The following is a 20468-nucleotide window of genomic DNA, read 5'->3' as shown; positions in this document are numbered from 1 at the left end:
ATTAATTGATCACCACTCCTTAATTGTAGTACATGGAATCCACCCAAATGATTGGATAGCCATATGATACAAACCTAATGAAAGAATAGCCATATGAAAAAAATTCTAATGAAAGGATAACCATTTGCTACAAAGCCTAATGGATAGCCATATAACACAAAGCCTAATGAAAGGATAGCCATATGATACAAAACCTAATGAAAGGATAGCAATATGATACAAATCCTAATGAAAGGATAGCCAAATTATACAAATCTATGTTTTTTTAAGTGCTGCTTCTTTTTTGTACTGATATTTACTGTTTTTATAGGATTCATATAGTTCAATCAATTGATCACCAGGCCTTTATTGCAGCGCATGGAATTCCCCCAAATGATTGATAGCCATATGATACAAAGCCTAATGAAATGATAGCCATTTCATACAAAGCCTAAAGGATAGCCATATAACACAAAGCCTAATGAAAGGATAGCCATATGATACAAAGCCTAATGAAGGAATAGCCATATGATACAAAGTCTAATGAAAGAATAGCCATATGATAGAAATCCTAATGAAAGTGTAGCGATATTATACAAATCCTAATGAAAGGATAGTCATATGATACAAATCCTAATGAAAGGATAGCCATATGATACAAATCTATGTTTTTTAAAGTGCTGGTTCTTTTTTTTAGTGATATTTACTGTTTTTATAGGATTCATATAGTTCAATCAATTAATCACCACTCCTTTGTTGTAGAACGTGGAATCCACCCTAATAAAAGGATAACATATGATACAAATCCAAATGAAAGGATAGCCATATGATACAAATCTGTTTTTTCAAAGTGCTGCTTCTTTTTTTCTTTTACTGAAATTTACTGATTATTGTTTTTCTAGGATTCATTCAGTTAAATCAACTGATCACCACACTTTTATTGTAGTTACGTGTTATCCACCTTAATGAAAGAATAGCCAGATGATACACCATTATGTCAAATCCTCCAGAGGGAAGCCACTCTTTATAATGGCTCTCTCATCCGGATAACAATGGGCATGGTGGCTCAGTGGTATTAGGGTGGCTCAGTGGTCAGCACAGTGGCTTAGTGGTTAGCACGGTGGGATCTGGGGATCAAATCCCACCAAGGACAACATCTGCAAGCAATTGTATGTTCTTATTATGTTGGTATACTCCAGTTTCCACCAAAATTCCGAAGACGAATTAGTAGATTATGAGATCTAATGGTGACAGGGATGACAATGACTGTAAAGTGCTTTGGAATATAATGGTGCTATATAACTAAACTAATAAAATACCTCTTTATGAGATTAATATGCTTAACTTTGGTATTTGGAAAAGCAGATGTTCACCAAGGCCCAAAACTTATTTTTTGGGGTCTAAGGGCTGAATTTGGGTACGGCAGAGCACAAATCCTTCTAGCCCTAATGGAAAAAAAGAGTCATAGCAATGCACGACGCTCTTCACATGTTGATCCTAGCGGAAGATCTAAAATGTCACTTGAGATATTTGCACAGTAATGATAAATGGTTGCAAGGAGCTTTCTCGCTTCCTTGAAGAGGTTTCCTTGACCAAACCCATCTTCTGTCAACAAGAGACACAAATAGGGAACTACTCCAGGTCAGTGGCCATAAGATATTGATTGGGTGCGGACCCACCGTAGAAAAAATTATGTAAACACAAGTAATTTATCTTAAAATACCAAGCATAAAAGGCATAAATACCAAAAAAATACAGTAACGCGTTACTTTTGTTCTTGTCATTCTTTGACGGTATAACAAATAGAAATGTTGACATAAGGTACATATTTGACGGGAGTCCCCCACCCTTTACCCAGTTCATAATACCAAAACTCCGTCATAACTCTGTCCTGCCGTTTTATGTGAAATACTGTTTAAAATACAACATTCCAAGTTATGGCAACACGGCAAACACTTCACTGTGTCGTATAAAGGAGCAATACAATAAGGTTACTCATTAATCGGTAGAAGTATCACCTTACAACACTCCTTATTGTGCCGCAGAATAGAGCATAGATATCTTCACAGGGCTGCAGTGTAAAAAATAAAATCTGGGACTTAACAGTCTGAAGAGCTACTCTCTGTTTGAGGAGTACGTTCATCATATCCTATGCACAGTGGCAAATTCTAAAGAATCAGGGAGGGTGAAAAGACTAGCTATAGCCAACAAATTAATCATCTACATTTCCATATGTTGTCTGCTCATTTTTCATCCCAAAATATCAGATTGATGAGTATTGGTCCCATTTTACTTCTTATTAAACTTATGAAAACATAATAAGAGGTATTACTACAGAATGGGGGCCTCAAAGAGGGACATCACTAATCTAGCAAGACACAAATGGCGCCCAATTGGGGACATTTTTAATGCATGGGAATAAAAATGGGGGACACTGTTATTGTGCAGGAGCACAAATAAGGGACATTATTAATGTATGTGGTCAATAATGGGATATATTAATATATGTGGGGGCTACAATGTGGTCATGATTAATGTATGGGGTTGAAAATGCATTAAAATGTAATTTTGTGTGGACGATAACTAGGTGGCTTTATTAATATATGGGGTCATGATTTGGGGAGATTAGTAATATATGGTATCACAAATGGTGGACATTATTAATATATTTTGACCACAAATGGGGATATTATGGTTTTAGGGCCCCAAATGGGGACACTATTAATTAGGGCCCCAAATGGGGACATTATTAATATATGGGGCCATGAATGGGAGACATTAATTATGTATGGGGCCAAAAATGCATTAAAATGTTATTTTCTGGGGCCATAAATGGGTGACATTATTAATATATGGGGTCATAAATGGAGAAGAATATTAATATATGGGGCCACAAATGGGGGAAATTATAAGTATATGGTATGACAAATTGTGGACATTATTAATGTATGGTGGCCACAATGAGTATATTATTGTTTTAGGGCCATAAATGGGGACATTATTAATATATGGGTCATGAATATGGGACATTAATAATGTATGGGGCCAAAAATGCATACAAATATAATTGTGTGGGGCCATAGATGGGTGACAATATTAATATATGGGGTCATGAATGGAGGACATTATTAATGTTTGAGGCCACAATGGTGGGCATTAATACTATTTTGGAGCCACAAAGGGTTATATTACTCTTGTGTGGTTCCACCTACTGTATAGGTGCCATGGAGCATTCTTACTATTGTATTTGACCGTAAAGAGGGATTTTACTATTGTATGAGGGACACAAATAGGGACATAAACAAAAATGGGGAAAGCGAGGGTACATTTCTATTGTGAAGAGGTCACAAAGGTGGGCATCAATACTGTCATGTACTTTATTTTTGGGCATTCTGTAACTTTGGTTGGAGCAATAACAAGGTACTGGTACTGTAGAAGTCTGGGAAAATTGGAGAGGGTGCTTTAAAAGAGATCAACCATGGATATCTGTAGAGGCGAATCATGGCCCATATACTGTTCTTGATCAGTGGACTTTTCTGATGGTGTCCACAAGTGTCACCATTGTATATGCTGACAAAATGTGGTCATGGTGTGGCGTTATTATTTGTTCCTAATGTTTTGCTCTATTGGTATATTGGTCTTCGTATATTGTTTTTTTCTAGTAACAGTTGGTAATATTGGTAATATATATACAGTATATATATATATATATATATATATATATATATTTTTACAGGTTATCAACATATATCTTCATAGTATCTAGCAACTCCTCCACCAAGGCCCCCGCTTCTGGGCTACATGCCAATGGTGCTGGTGGGGGCCTAGGCAAATATTTTGCCCTGGGGCCATAAGAGTAAAGTTACGCCTCTGACTCTATGGACTCCATAGAATGAAGTAAGGTACATTCTGAGAAGCTGCTTTATTTCTCCATGTTTATACTCAGCTTTGGTATTTCTGAAACTACTTTATGAAATGTAATTTTAAAGATACCAGAAAGCATTTCTTAAGCTAAAGTGGTTGCCATAAGTGTAATACTAATTGCACTCATGTAAATTACACTCAATCTAGAGGTGAAAATTGACTCAAGAGCCCCTAGCCCTAAAGGCCCCCATACATATTAGATTGATGGGAGAGATAAAGGTCAGCCGTCACTACCAATTTTTCTCCCAACCAGCGGTTGACATCTCCCTCCTCGAAATATCATTTGTTGGGAGGTTCCAATATTGGATTTAAGGCCGACTGTCCCAATTAGTTCAATATTAGTCTACTATCTATGGGGGACTTTAATCTGTCACGTCACCCTTACTGAGGATCCATTTCGTAGATCAGGAAGGAGAAAAGATCCTATCTTGTCCATGTTGACTGCACTGGCATAGCTCTACAGGCCAGAACTACTTTTTCCACCCAGAAATAGCAAGAATCTGGTAATTCTAGGGGGCTTCAGAAGATCTATTCTCCAACCGAAACTGTACTTCTGAGGACAACCTAAGCCAAAGTAGGTGCCATAAGTGTAAGGCCAGAGTCACACTTGCGTATGACTCGGCGAGTCTCACATCGGCATCACCCGACACAAGCACACACTCTCGGACAGGAGCCGGTCAGCTGCATAGAAATACATGCAGCTGAGAAGCTCCTGTCCATAGAGTGTGCGGCCGCCCCGGGTAATGCCGATACAATACTCGCCGAGTCATACACAAGTGTGACTTTGGTCTAATACTAATTAAACTGATGTAAATTATACTCAATCTGGATTACAAAGATATATCAAGACCCCCTAGCTCTAAAGGCCCCCAGACAGATTAGTTTGATGGGAGAGATAAAGGTCAGCCATTACTCCCAACTTCAATCCCAACCAGCTGTTGACATTTCCCTCCATGAAATATCATCTGTTGGGAGGTCCCAATATTGGATTTTAGGCCGATCGTCCCACTTAGTCCGACTTTATTCTACTGTTTTTGGGGGACTTTGGTCTATCACATCACCCTTACTAAGGATCCACTTCGTAGATCAATCTTGGCTGTGTTGCCTACATTGGCAAAGATTTTCAGACCGGACCTACCTTTTTCACCCAGAAATAGAAGTAATTTGGTTCAGAAGGTCTTTTCTTCAACCAAAACTGAACTTCTGTGGATGACTTAAAGTATTAGTCTGTTCATTTAGACCAGTGTTTCCCAAACTCCAGACCTCATGAACCCCAGTAGGTCATGTTTTTAGGATTTCGTTAACATTGGACAGGTGGTGCCTTGATAACGATTCCCTTACCAGCTAAGGAACTCCTGAAAACATGACCTATTAGGTCCACGAGGACTGAAGTTTTGGAAACATTGATTTGGAGTAACAACCTAAATACAAAGTAATAGCCTAAAGGGCAAAAGTTGTGTATTATATACAGATTATTACAAAATGTACTATAAAAGGTCTCAAACACCTTAAATGGGTGGTCAACATCTAGGGAGCTTTTTTTAAGTTAAAATCATGGAATAGGGCTAAAAATATTCCCAATTGGACTCCATTTGCCTTTTAAAACCTCCGTGTTTCTTGCTGGCTGCAAAATAAGTTAACTGAGTATTTATCAGTCATCTTATATTAGTCCCAAATACATGCATTTAAGTAAAAAAAAAAAAAAAATCCCCAAAGATGGACAGTCCCTTTAAAGATCACCATCAAAATAAGCCAATAGATGGTCCAATATAGACTTTAAAGGAGTTGTCCAGCAGAAAGGATTTTTATCCATACTTATAGGTATTTATATTTATGCAATCTCTTGCTCCCAGAGCAAAGATTGCTGTTTTACTGTAATTCCCATGGAAATTGAGCTGAAGTGATCAGAGAACATCCGAAGCCTTTTTTTTTGGCATACCCTTAGACTTGAATAGGAGAGTCCCATCGGTGAAGTGGAGACTAGTGAATGCAGTGATTATTTTTTCACATGGACATTCGATCCACGTGTAAAACAAATTGGCATCCGAACAGCCCAATTGAATAACGTTAGTCCGATGGATGTCAGTTTTTTTCTATGGGGAGCACCCGGACAGAACATACCCTCACACTAGAAAGGGCTTGTTCCCTTTTTTCTTCTACAGGATATCACTGAGTTGACTACATGGTCAGTCAGCAGAAGAATGTGAAGGGGGTAGAACTGGGGAGGTACAGGCTCTGGAAGTGCTCCGATAATACCCAGAGCAGGTTGGCCATTACTTTAACATTGATGGTCTATCCTTAGGATAGGTCATCAATATCTGATCAACAGGGGTCCAACACCCGCCACTCTCACAGGTCAGCTGCTCTCGGTGCCAGCGGTGGCAGCAGTTATCCAGAAATGCTCAGTACTTGAACTGCCTCGTATTGTGTTAGCGGTTGCGGCTGGCTACTGCACATCCACCCCCTCTTGATTTGAACTACCTGGCCGTGACTGCTATCAGAGGATGGAGGAGTTCCGAAACTGAGCATTTACGGCCACCTACTGCCACCGCTGAAACCAAGAACAGCTGATTGGCGGGCGTGGAGGGTGTCGGACCACAGCCAATCAGAGATTGATGAAATTTCCTAAGGACAGGCCATCAATGTAAAAGTAGTGGACACCCCCTTTAAACTTTATTTGAACAGTGTTTTTTTCAGGTCAGGGAGTAGGAGAGTGTATATATATATATATATATATATATATATATATATAAAAGTATGGATGACATTACCTAACGTATTAACAGCATATTATAATACAAGATATTATAAGATATCTGTAAGGAAATCCATCACTCATTATGTAGCCGAAAATATGATTTTATTTTGGAATTGCAATCTAAGTAATCAAACTGACGTTTCAGTCAAAAAATTAGACCTTCTTCAGACAGATTGCGTCAGCCTGAAGAAGGTCTAACTGTTTGACCAAAGCATCATTTTAATTACATAAATCGCAATTCCCAAAAAATCTTATTTTCTGCAACATAAGAAGTTCCGGATTTCTTTATACATCGGTTCCTGGAGGGATATCCTATCCAGGCACCGGAGCCTTCCACAGAGTGACGTATATCCAACCATATATATTAATAAGATGGGGCAAATAAAAAATCGGCACTCCAAACTTCATAAACCATAAGGGATTTATTCCATAATTATTCAGGTTACAAGCAAGTTTGCTGCATATTGTGGATGTCTTCCCTGGATTTGGGCACCGTGGATTGTGAGTGCTTCCTGGATATTTTGATTTGTATTAATAGGATGGTGGATTGTGCTGGCAGATTCCCTTTAAAAAATGTTCCTGTTAATAATAAACTAGCAAAAACCCTTGCTGAATGTTTATCAACACTGACTGCGGGTGTTGGTGCTTTTATGTCAGTTCTATCAACTTTTGGAACACAACGAAGCGGGAGGACAATGACCTAGCGCTGCCCGACAGATTCACTATAATTTGCAACATTTGTAAAACAATCCTATCATACCTCTGTGCGCTAAATTTCCGGGGCTCCAAATTTAGTTCTAAGGGTTTATAACTAGCTATCATTGCTGGAGAAAGAATTGTGCTGCTAAAAGATTTAGCTCACAGAGGATTTTCCTCACTGAAAAAAATTGAAGCATTGGGTCTAATTTTTGTCCCAATTTTTTTTCCTCATTTAATGAGAGCAAGCAAAGATAATAAAAATGTTGAATAAATGCACCTAATAGCTACAAACTGAAGTCTAAAATTTATTCATAGCTCCACATATAAAGAGTAACTAACTTTAATTTTTAAAGCATTTTATGAAATGTTGCCAATCACTTTATTAGAGGATGTGTCTTAATTCCTGTAAAGTAAATTACATATAAGTGGCTTCCAGACCCCAGATTTTCCCATTCTATTTGCCTTTAGCTGCACTGATATCAGAATCTAGTCATGTGGAGTACAGATGATGGCAGTGGTAGGTCTACTGCCATCATCTGTACTCCAAATTAGTATATTCTGATATCAATGCAGCTAAAGGCAAATAAACTGGGAAAAACCTTTGTCTGGAAGTGTTTTTTATAGGAATTAAGACTAATAAAATGATTTACATAGCTTCATAACTTTCCATGCTGGAAAAAAATTATAAAAGAAAATGAAAATGTAGTTAGGGTTTAATAACCTAATAATAGCCTCTGCCCCCTGATGACGCCAGTGTGGTGAAACGCGTTGGAGAGGCTACTGATTTTTAATTAGCAAATATGGTGATCACTAACAATAGGAGTGATATACATATGGCATATTGAGCTGCAGATATAATAGGAGCAAGCCTATATGGGAGGCTAATAATGATTGGCAGCTAGAATGGCTATAATATAAGAGACCTGATAAGGATAAGGTTTTAAAGGTTTGTTGTGTGTCTATGATCTTTTTGGCATACAGCAGCTTTTTTTTCCCTAGACTTCTGTAGTTGACTGTGCAATTTTAGGGGGATTTAGCATAAGCTATACATATCATCTAACTATATGAAATTGATAAATGTATAATTGCTGAAAGTCTTGCTGCTGATTTTCTCTCCAATCCTAAGAATTGTGTGAGTCTCAGCTTTGAATGGAGTGAGCATGTGCGACCTGAATGGAGTGGTGGTCGCACATGCTCACTAAAGCTCCATACACAAAGGGAACTTTGGATTCTAGTGGTGAGAGCCCCAAAAAAATCATATATCACGTACATGACAGCTACAACTACTATACACTGATAAGATCCTCCAAGGAATGCTCAAAAGAGACTAAAATGAATGTGATCACCTTTATTTTAACTGCAAAAGAATGAAGTAGAGCAAGAATGCAAATTTAATCTCACGTATATGGGGCCACACATAATGTGAGAATACAAGAACGCACTGTAGATCTTGCATGCTCTAGTTTCTCAAGTGAACTAATCTCTAGTTATTGTTAAGAGACTCAAACAACACGCACAGGGAAGGAGTCTTGAAGAAATGCCATTTCGTGTTTTACAGTCATGGATATAATTAGACTAGAGAGCATGTATACACAGTGGAGTTTTTCGTCATTTTCATGATTTTTCATTTCCTAGCCCCCCTCGACTAAATTACAAAGTACAATTGAATACTCACACATTTTTGGAACCTAATTGTTGCTTAAAAGCCTTGGCCACTTTGGTTATACCCGAGGATATAAAAAAACATCAATTGTCTGTATACATAACATGGCAGGCTGCCCGAGACAACTCCCTTTATGCACAGAAGAGGTGTCACAACTCATCCTTTAATATCCTAAGATACATTTTTCATCCCTTATCAAAAATTAACAAAAAGATCAACTTTTTTTTTGGAATATCACCAAAGACTTTGTGTTATATAGAAGTTTTATGTTGTGTTTACCTAAATGGGGATGAGCTGCAATACCAAACATGACCATTAGACAAAAGTGGTGCTGTTTCTTGGAAGAAAGTAGACTTTTTTTTAACTTTTGGACATACCCTTTAAGAGTACATTTAAAGCTGGATATGCTTAAAGTGATCAAAGAGGATTGTTTTTCCCCCTTTTAATTTTAAGGTCATTTAAATGTTAAACCATAAATGTTTAACCCAATTTATTGGACCCCTAGAAGACTGTATAAATTTGTTAAACCATGAATGTATGACGCAATTTATTGGACCCCCTAGAAGACTGTATAAATTCTTTAAACCATGAATGTTTGACCCAATTTATTGGACCCCTAGAAGACTGTATAAATTTGTTAAACCATGAATGTATGACGCAATTTATTGGACCCCCTAGAAGACTGTATAAATTCTTTAAACCATGAATGTTTGACCCAATTTATTGGACCCCTAGAAGACTGTATAAATTTGTTAAACCATGAATGTTTGACCCAATTTATTGGACCCCTAGAAGACTGTATAAATTTGTTAAACCATGAATGTTTGACCCAATTTATTGGACCCCTAGAAGACTGTATAAATTTGTTAAACCATAAAAGTATGACCCAATTTATTGGACCCCTAGAAGACTGTATAAATGTGTTAAACCATGCATGTATGAACCAATTTATTGGACCCCTAGAAGACTGTATAAATTTGTTAAACCATGAAAGTATGACCCAATTTATTGGACCCCTAGAAGACTGTATACATTTGTTAAACCATGAATGTATGACCCAATTTATTGAACCCCTAGAAGACTGTATAAATTTGTAAAACCATGAATGTCTGACCCAATTTATTGGACCCCTAGAAGAATGTATAAATTTGTTAAACCATGAATGTATGACCCAATTTATTGGACCCCTAGAAGACTATAAATTTGTTAAACCGTGAATGTCTGACCCAATTTATTGGACCCCTAGAAGACTGTATAAATTTGTTAAACCATGAATGTATGACCCAATTTATTGGACCCCTAGAAGACTGTATAAATTTGTTAAACCATGAAAGTATGACCCAATTTATTGGACCCCTAGAAGACTGTATACATTTGTTAAACCATGAAAGTATGACCCAATTTATTGAACCCCTAGAAGACTGTATAAATTTGTTAAACCATGAAAGTATGACCCAATTTATTGGACCCCTAGAAGACTGTATAAATTTGTTAAACCATGAAAGTATGACCCAATTTATTGAACCCCTAGAAGACTGTATAAATTTGTTAAACCATGAAAGTATGACCCAATTTATTGGACCCCTAGAAGACTGTATACATTTGTTAAACCATGAAAGTATGACCCAATTTATTGGACCCCTAGAAGACTGTATAAATTTGTTAAACCATGAAAGTATGACCCAATTTATTGGACCCCTAGAAGACTGTATAAATTTGTTAAACCATGAAAGTATGACCCAATTTATTGGACCCCTAGAAGACTGTATACATTTGTTAAACCATGAAAGTATGACCCAATTTATTGAACCCCTAAAAGACTGTATAAATTTGTAAAACCATGAATGTCTGACCCAATTTATTGAACCCCTAGAAGACTGTATAAATTTGTTAAACCATGAAAGTATGACCCAATTTATTGGACCCCTAGAAGACTGTATAAATGTGTTAAACCATGCATGTATGAACCAATTTATTGGACCCCTAGAAGACTGTATAAATTTGTTAAACCATGAAAGTATGACCCAATTTATTGGACCCCTAGAAGACTGTATACATTTGTTAAACCATGAATGTATGACCCAATTTATTGAACCCCTAGAAGACTGTATAAATTTGTAAAACCATGAATGTCTGACCCAATTTATTGGACCCCTAGAAGAATGTATAAATTTGTTAAACCATGAATGTATGACCCAATTTATTGGACCCCTAGAAGACTATAAATTTGTTAAACCGTGAATGTCTGACCCAATTTATTGGACCCCTAGAAGACTGTATAAATTTGTTAAACCATGAATGTATGACCCAATTTATTGGACCCCTAGAAGACTGTATAAATTTGTTAAACCATGAAAGTATGACCCAATTTATTGGACCCCTAGAAGACTGTATACATTTGTTAAACCATGAAAGTATGACCCAATTTATTGAACCCCTAGAAGACTGTATAAATTTGTAAAACCATGAATGTCTGACCCAATTTATTGAACCCCTAGAAGACTGTATAAATTTGTTAAACCATGAAAGTATGACCCAATTTATTGGACCCCTAGAAGACTGTATACATTTGTTAAACCATGAATGTATGACCCAATTTATTGAACCCCTAGAAGAATGTATAAATTTGTAAAACCATGAATGTCTGACCCAATTTATTGGACCCCTAGAAGAATGTATAAATTTGTTAAACCATGAATGTATGACCCAATTTATTGGACCCCTAGAAGACTATAAATTTGTTAAACCGTGAATGTCTGACCCAATTTATTGGACCCCTAGAAGACTGTATAAATTTGTTAAACCATGAATGTATGACCCAATTTATTGGACCCCTAGAAGACTGTATACATTTGTTAAACCATGAATGTATGACCCAATTTATTGGACCCCTAGAAGACTGTATACATTTGTTAAACCATGAATGTATGACCCAATTTATTGGACCCCTAGAAGACTATGAATTTGTTAAACCATGAATGTATGACCCAATTTATTGGCCCCCTAGACTATAAATTTGTAAAACCATGAATGTCTGACCTAATTTATTAGACCCCTAGAAGACTGTAAATTTGTTAAACCATGAACGTATGACCCAATTTATTGGACCCCTATTGGACTGTTGGCCTTTGTTGTATTCTGAATCAGTGTCCCGAGAGAAAATCCCTTTAACGGGAGTATTATTATAGCGCTATTAATTCCATGGCACAAAGGTGTATACATAATAGAGACAAGTACAATAATTGACCAATACAAGGTACGGACAGGAAAAGGAGGAGAGAAGACCCTGCCCACGAGGGGTCACAGTCTACAAGATTATTGCCTAATATACCAATTAAGATCTAATCCGGCTCCACCAATTAGGTGAATTCATTGCTGTTATCCCTTCTTTATTTACCAAGTAAAAGGACCAAATTAATCCCTTTTTCTTGAATATCATCAATAATAATATTTCGACCCAAAAAGATAAACATCCCGATAAAAGAAATAGATTACTAAAAAATAATTTAATATGATATTTTCCCAATTAAATACTTTCTCCCATTCATCCTTCCGGGAACATGTTTCTATTGATTACAACCTGTTGAATTTTTAAAATTTAGACACCCCCCCCCCAATGTAAAATTGCTTTATCCTATAGATTTAATTATAAAAAAAGAAAAGATATTTACCGTCTTTATCATCAGCTTTTGCGTTAAGCAGGCATAGTGCGGATAGAAGCACAATGTGGAGGACACCCATGGTGCCAACTCCTGGGAAGACTTGAAACTTAGTCAATAAATCCCAGTTCTGCACCTTCCACTGTAGGTTACTGGGACTGAGTTGTCATTACTGTCACCAAACCAGCAATCTCCAAGCAGCAGTCTAACCAGGTGGAATGCAGGGGTAGAAAGGCTGTGACAGCTTTTATAAGGTGGACTATTGGAATGGCAGGGGAGGAGGATTTTGACAGGTACAACAGGTTCCTCCACCACAATGACAGGTCTTGACATTGCAGAAATCAGGCTGCACTTGCTTGTATCAATGTCACATCCATTAAAGAGAAATCAAGTATATTTTATCAGTTCTTTTTCCTTTGCCTCTTGTGTTTTTATCGCTTGTTATGATGATTATTATACAGTGCCCCCCTTAATATGTGAAATAATATGGAGGCAATTTGCCAACTAAATTCTTATTCTAGGGAATTTGAATTATATAGTGTTCTATTATTACCAGCTAAGAGGATTATATAATATTGAGTTCTCAAAAAGACAAATATGTTACCAGAAATAAGGCTATTAACTTTAGGGTGTGTTAATCAATACATACTTAACCCCTTAAGGACTGCTTCAATTTTTTATTTATTTTTTTTTTCATTAGTCAATCAGCCTTCACTTTGTAATTTTTATTCTTCAGGATGAGTTTCACATGTCCGTGTCTACTGGTCATTGTACAGATCATGATTTCCAGGCCATCGGTTTGTCATTTATAAGGCTATTGTGGCCAGATCTGGAGACCCCTGACCGATCTGGAAACAATAAATACATGGATCATGAGAATGCAGCTTTACACATATAATATACCTACATATAAAGGAATATTTATCACAATGATTAATTGACATAATTTTTTTTTTTCTTTTTTTACGATGTGGAATGTATGAAAAAATCAGGTCCGACAACATTGTTTTAATGTGCTGTCACCTAGGTTAACAGATTTGGTTTATTGTATGAGGATAATAAGATAATAAAACAGTTAAACAACTATTTGTTCAATGAAAAATATCTGTTAAAGTTAAAAAAAAAAGTAGTTTTTTGTATTTTTTTTTCATTTTGTTTATTTTTAGAATTGTAAATCATTTTTGTCCCATTAGATTTTACGGCACACCCCTATTAAGGGGAACCTAATACTATATGATTTCAGCCATTTTTGTTAGACTTAGGGGAGTTTTGGAGGAAACATACTTTAAAAGCCATCCTGGGACTAATCTGCACAGGAGACTAGTAGGACAGGCTGTTCCCTAGTGGATTCTCCATGACTGCTGCCATTGACTGGATCGGGCAGCATGTGTCAGCTGATATTAATAATAAAAAAAACAATTGCAAATTTCTTTCTAATTCTAATTCTAAAAATGTCATCATTTCTTCTTCTGAGTGTCCTTGGGACTTGAACTGACAACCTTTATAGTTGCAGGCAGCAACTAAACCATTGAGCTACAGGTTCCACCTCTGTCACAGGGAGAGTTTTGTGTACTTGAAGCTGCAGTTCAGCCTCTGACTCTCCAAGCAGATTATAGAGGTACATAGAGTTACATTGTACATAGCAGTGTATTTCTATGTCCCTGTATTGTAGAGGAAGGAGAAAAGAGAAGGGTTTTTTTTCTTCCTATCAAAATTATGTAAAAAAATTGAAAATACGGTTTAACACACATGTTGAAAGAAAAACCATTCCAAATTAGCAAATAACGGACATGTTTGGCGTTTTTGTAATTGTAACGATCGGACAACACAGCGATCATATTATTTATGGTGATTGAAAAATATTGGAAAAACATGGCATGATTGATTATTTTTCTCTATTAAACATAAAATATGCAGCAACAATGAAATAACAAGAGAAAATTGTTATTGCGTAGTTTTGGTTGGACAGCTGCAGAAAACAAAAAACAGAATTTATGCAACGTGTGAGCATGGCCTTATAGACATAAAAAAACAATATGTCATATAGTGAAGCTTCTATAAAGATGAGAAAGTTCTGGCTGCCACAACTATGAAGGAATTAACAAAAAATAAATCCATAGGGGCCAACTAGAGATGAGCAGGACATACAGAAGGACGTTGCAACAGCCCTGGATGATCAAGAACAGTTTTGGGGATGCTGGAAGGTAGAAGATTCACGGCCTCCTGTCCAGCTGCCAGGTACCACTGACCTGGACCGGAGGCCTGTGAATCGATTACTCATATCCAGTCCCATCCATCCAGGATACAGTGGGACAATTCCGAATTTGGGTCTACGCCCTACAGTCTCGGGTGTTGTCTGAATGTTCCTCATTGCCACCAACCTTCTGACATCTCCTCCTGCCCGGGGAGAAAGAAATGGAAAATGGGTGTGGTTTGGGGTGTGGTTATGGGTGTGGTCATGCCACATAATTCGTCCCTTTTACTGTTCTTCCAAAGTTAGTGCGTATGCAAATGTAGCCATGGATGACTTTAAGAAACCATATGGCATTGCCAGATTAATAAACCCAGAAGAACTTTATCACAAGGTTAGCTCCTCTAGAGGCCATGTAGAGAGTTTTCATTATTAATATTATTTTTCTTTTTAATTAAAAACAGAGAATTGCTTAATTTCTTCCTAGTCAGCCAATCACAAGTGATGTGTACTCATTAACCAAGAATTATGTAGTAGAATATCAAAAAGAATGTTATTACATATATCTAGACATCATTCAGATGGCCATTTTTTTCATGTACGTGGAATAAACAGTGTGATTTCCATCAGTGTCCTGGATCCGATTTTCATCCGAATTTCATCAGTGATTTTTATTTATGCCCCCTCCCCCTAAAAAATTGCAAAACCTCTTCTACTCATTACTTTTGCAGAGCCATAGACTTGTAGGGATAATTTTTATCAGTGACTTTTATAAAAAAAAAAAAATGGACGTCTCAATGATTTTTTTGTAGACTAAAATACGAAGATAAATAAACAGATTATAATGAGTATGTGTTCTATCCATAGATAGAGAGATGGATAGATAAATAGATAGATGGATGGATAGATAGAGAGATAGATAGAGAGATAGATAGATAGATAGAGGGATAGATAGATAGATAGATAGATAGATAGATAGATAGATAGATAGATAGATAGATAGATAGATAGATAGATAGATAGATAAATAGATAGATAGAGGGATAGATAGATAGATAGATAGATAGATAGAGAGATGGATAGAAAAATAGATAGATGGATGGATAGATAGAGAGATAGATAGATAGATAGATAGATAGATAGATAGATAGATAGATAGATAGATAGATAGATAGATAGATAGATAGATAGATAGATAGATAGAGGGATAGAGGGATAGATAGATAGATAGATAGATAGATAGATAAAGGGATAGATAAATACATAGAAGGATAGTAGATAGAAAAATAGGTATAGGATAAAACGAAAGACAAGTAGATAGATAGAGGGATAGATGGATAGATAGATAGAGAGTCAGTGTTTTCTATCCATTCTCAAGGACACATATTTTCATGCTCTGAATGTCAGTGTAAGAGGTTTTTTGTTTTTTTTTAACAAGGGGACATCTACCATGACAATAACAGTCCAGTTACAGCAAATTAAAGTTTGTTTTCACCCATCCTAAAAGTTTTTTGAAGTCTGAGGGCCTAGAGGGTACAAAATATCAGACACTTATAAGTGTTGTCCACTTTACAAAATTCCTGTTGACAAAGCTAAAAGACCCCCGGCCAACAACTGTACTTTGCTCTATTTCTCCACAGCACCTCTATGAGGGAAAGTCAGCATTACACAGCTCCTTTAACCTCTTCATGATAAATGACATACTGGGTACATCATGGATCATGTCAGGGTATTCACCACCGGTTGCTGCAGGCAGCCGGCGGTGAGTCCTGCACATGTCAGCTGATTTGAACAGCTGACATGTTTTCCTCCTAGGAACAAGTGGATCTGCGATCCACCTGTGCCTGTTAACCCCTTACATTGCGCTATCAAAATGTGACAGTGTGATGTACATGCCCGGCACGGTAAGCGTTCACTCACCCACCCCCATCGGAAGTCACGTGATGTGATCACGTGGAGCCAATGGTTGCCATGTGATGACTCCTATACCTATCATGAGTCAATTCCTCTCACTGCCGGCAGAGCGCTGATTGTAAGAAGAAAGCAGCATTGCTATAGGTAACCAGAACCATCTTACTGGGAGGCAGTTCTCATAAATGACGCTCCAGTTACTTCTGCAGTGGTTATAGGAAACCAGAATGATCTTACTGGGAGGCAATTGTATAAATGAGGCCCCAGTTACCTCTACAGTGGTGATCTTACTGGGAGGCAATTCTCCAATCAGATGATTTGATCCTGGCTTTAACCGATCAAGTGGTTCGATCCCGGCTCTCCAAAAAACAGAAAAAATCCAGCACGGTCCTCTGAGGTATATAAAATAGCCCATCTTTATTTAAAAACTAGCTGTACTACCCGGCTTCGCCCGGGTTGTCTCTTTCCCTCTCTTTCCCTGTCTGTCTCTTTCCCTGTCAGTCTGTTTCTTTGTCTGTGTCTGTCTCTTTGTGTCCGTCTCTTACCCTGTCTGTGTCTCTGTCTCTTTCCCTGTCTGTGTCTGTCTCTTTCCCTGGCTGCATTGTGACACGCCAACATTCCATATAAGGGCGTGGCTGCGCATTCTTCTGAAGTTCTGGCGACACTGTGGCTCCCAGCTCCATTCGCTTTAATGGAGGCAGGTTTTTTGGTGAATAATTGTAAAGAGCGGGGTTAAAATTTCCCCTCAAAACATAGCCTATGACACTCTCGGGGTCCAGAAGTGTGAGTGTGCAAAATTTTGTGGCTGTAGCTGCGACGGTGCAGTAAAACGTGTTGTCGAAACGCGTAGTTTTGAGATGGTGTATATTTCTTAGCTGTATGTCTCCTGAATCTTTTAATTTTTGAATAAAGAAGGAATATTTTATATACCTCTGAGGACCGTGCTTGATTTTTTCATTTTTTGGATTACCATTATATTGGCTGCCTCACCTTCTGCGCACAGTCCAGGGAACGAGGGGGAAACATACAGCAGTCGGTGAGCTGAATGTTCTTAATCTATTGAACTATCCTGGTTTTGACCAATCAAATGGTTCGATCCCGGCTTTGACCAATCAAATGGTTCGATCCTGGCTTCGGACAGAAGGGCGCGTTTGGGATTACTTTATAGATATTGTATAGACCCAAATTTCAGGGAAATGTTTAATTTTATACTGGGAAAAAGTCTCCTATAATTGTAAAGACAGCCATAAATAAACATAGGAGAATTTGACATATCACCATAAAAGGGATTGTTAACATTTAAGGACAGCAGATTAGGCATTAATGACTGTATGTTATTTAGGGGACACACCAAATTTACACTGATATTTTGTTAGAATTTTATAAATTCACTTTTGGCTTTCAGCACTGCCTGAATCCTTCTGGACATGCTCTGGATCAGATTCAAGAGTGTCTCGACCGAAATATGATCCCGCATCTCTTCTACACGTTTCCAGTGTTGGTGTATACTGGTTGGCTCACTTCTAGATGTATACAGCTTTATCTTCATCTTTACCTGGAAATGTTTATTTATTTATTTATTGGTCGAACTTATATGTAAGTACACAACAACATATGATCCCGATCAGTATGTCTTTTTGAATGTGGGAGGAAACTGGAGTACTTGGAGGAAACCCACGCAAGCACAGGGAGAACTCCTTGCAGATGTTGTCCTGGGTGTATTAGAACACAGGACCCCAGCGCTGCAAGGCTGTAGTGCTGACCACTCAGCTATCGAGCTGCCCACAACCCGACGTTCAATTGGGTTGTGGTCTGGGGACTGTGAGGACAATCCAGCACCTCTACTTCTTTGTCATTAACCCATTTCTTCACCAATCTCAACAAATACTTTGGGTTGTTGTCCTGCTGGAACACTATGTCATCCTTTTCATACCCATAGTATTCGAGGAGAGTCTTTGAGGAGACTCACATAAAAGTCAGCATTGAGTCCCCCATCCATCCTGGTCAAGTATCCAACATTTTTGGCTGTGAAACAACTCCATATCGTCAGGTTTCCTCCATCGAACTTGACAGTTCCTTCAATTTCTCAATCTGTTAGCCTCTTTTTCCCTTGTTTCTTCCAGACCCATTTGCACCAATCAGAGCCATCTATTGACTTTTGTCTCATCGCTCCAAAACACCTGTTTCTAATCTTCTACTGTGCACTTTACGTACTTCTTTGAAAACTCGAACTAACGATATTGCATTCGAGGCGTCTTCACCTTTTTTTGAGCCACCATTCCAGACTTGTGTAACGTGTGTCTCATGGAGCTTACGTATTGTCACTATGACAAAACATATGAGCTGCCTCCACTACAGTGTTTTGTGCGCAAGATCTCATAGACCTTGTGAAAAAACAACTTGTTGAATGCAATATTTTTCCTGGACGTCCACCTCTTGGCTTTTGAATTGATGGACTTCATTTCATATTCTTCCAGCTGTCATGGCCTCACATGATGCAGTTTGGCAAATTTCTTGGCCGACAGACCGCTATCAATGAGCTGGATGATGCTGTTTCTCTTTTCTTGGGAAATCATCTTCATGGCTGCTCCTTGATTCGATCTAGTGACCTTTTGCTTGGGAATCAACCTAATATCACACTGAATTATTAGGGAATGTAACAACAGGATGTAATTTGTAGAATACAGGAAAAAAAAGATTATTCCAGCTACAGAAGGAGATCAATAAACAATGCAGTGACATGACAAGAATCTGCATAACTAATCAATTGCTAAAGTCAAATTTATGTATGAGATATCCAAGATGATTGTCTATAAAATAAAGGTTGTCTCATGCCCAAAGCTGTAGTGGATGGTGAGATATGGAGCCAGAAAGACAAGAGCTCAAAACATTGTTACCCTTTTGGTCATCAGTGTATACTGTGTGTATATATATATATATATATATGAGTGGTCCTTCACAGGTGGAAGCTTAGCGGTAGAGGACTACGTAGGATGTCCACCAAGGACAATGACACTAATGTCATCTGACATTAAACAATTTCACCCATGACTTGTTAACTGTTTTGCTTATCTCTCATTGTACCTTTCCAAAAAATATATGCTACTGACTTCCCTGTACAGCAAAGTTTCCTATAGTAGGGTTAACTAGTCAATGGTTCTCAGGTTGCTTATTTCATCTCGCTATCATTAGTCACATATTCCTGAAAAGAATAAAACAACCCCAACCAGATCGTCTTCCGAAGAATTTCAACCAAGACTACAGAAATTGCTTGGAGTTCCTGCTATTTCAACAGTTGTGAAATTACCGGGTTGTCAGCACCAGTTATTTCATTTCCTTAAATTTTGTTATAAAAAAAATTCTTGGGGTATGTTCACACGTAGATTCTTTGATGCATTTTTCTATTAAATCCACCTTGGTGATGATGACCTGCATTTTTCATGCTTGTTTTTTTCACTTGCTTTTTATGTGATTTTTTTTGGCCTAAATTGTGTTCATCTTGCTGCTTTAAAATTGACATGCTGTGCTTTTTTAACAAAATATGCGCCACAGGTCAAAAAATACAAGAAAGAAATAATAAAAAAGTATAATGTATTTACACAGAGTGATATCTTCTTAGCATTGTTTAAAAAATGTTCCCTATCTAAAGCACAAAAACATATTACAGGTGTCTGTGAAGTCCAG

Source organism: Anomaloglossus baeobatrachus, chromosome 11, assembly GCF_048569485.1.
Source record: "Anomaloglossus baeobatrachus isolate aAnoBae1 chromosome 11, aAnoBae1.hap1, whole genome shotgun sequence".
NCBI classification, from domain to species: Eukaryota; Metazoa; Chordata; class Amphibia; order Anura; family Aromobatidae; genus Anomaloglossus; species Anomaloglossus baeobatrachus.
Note: the sequence above shows the minus strand (reverse complement) of the source record.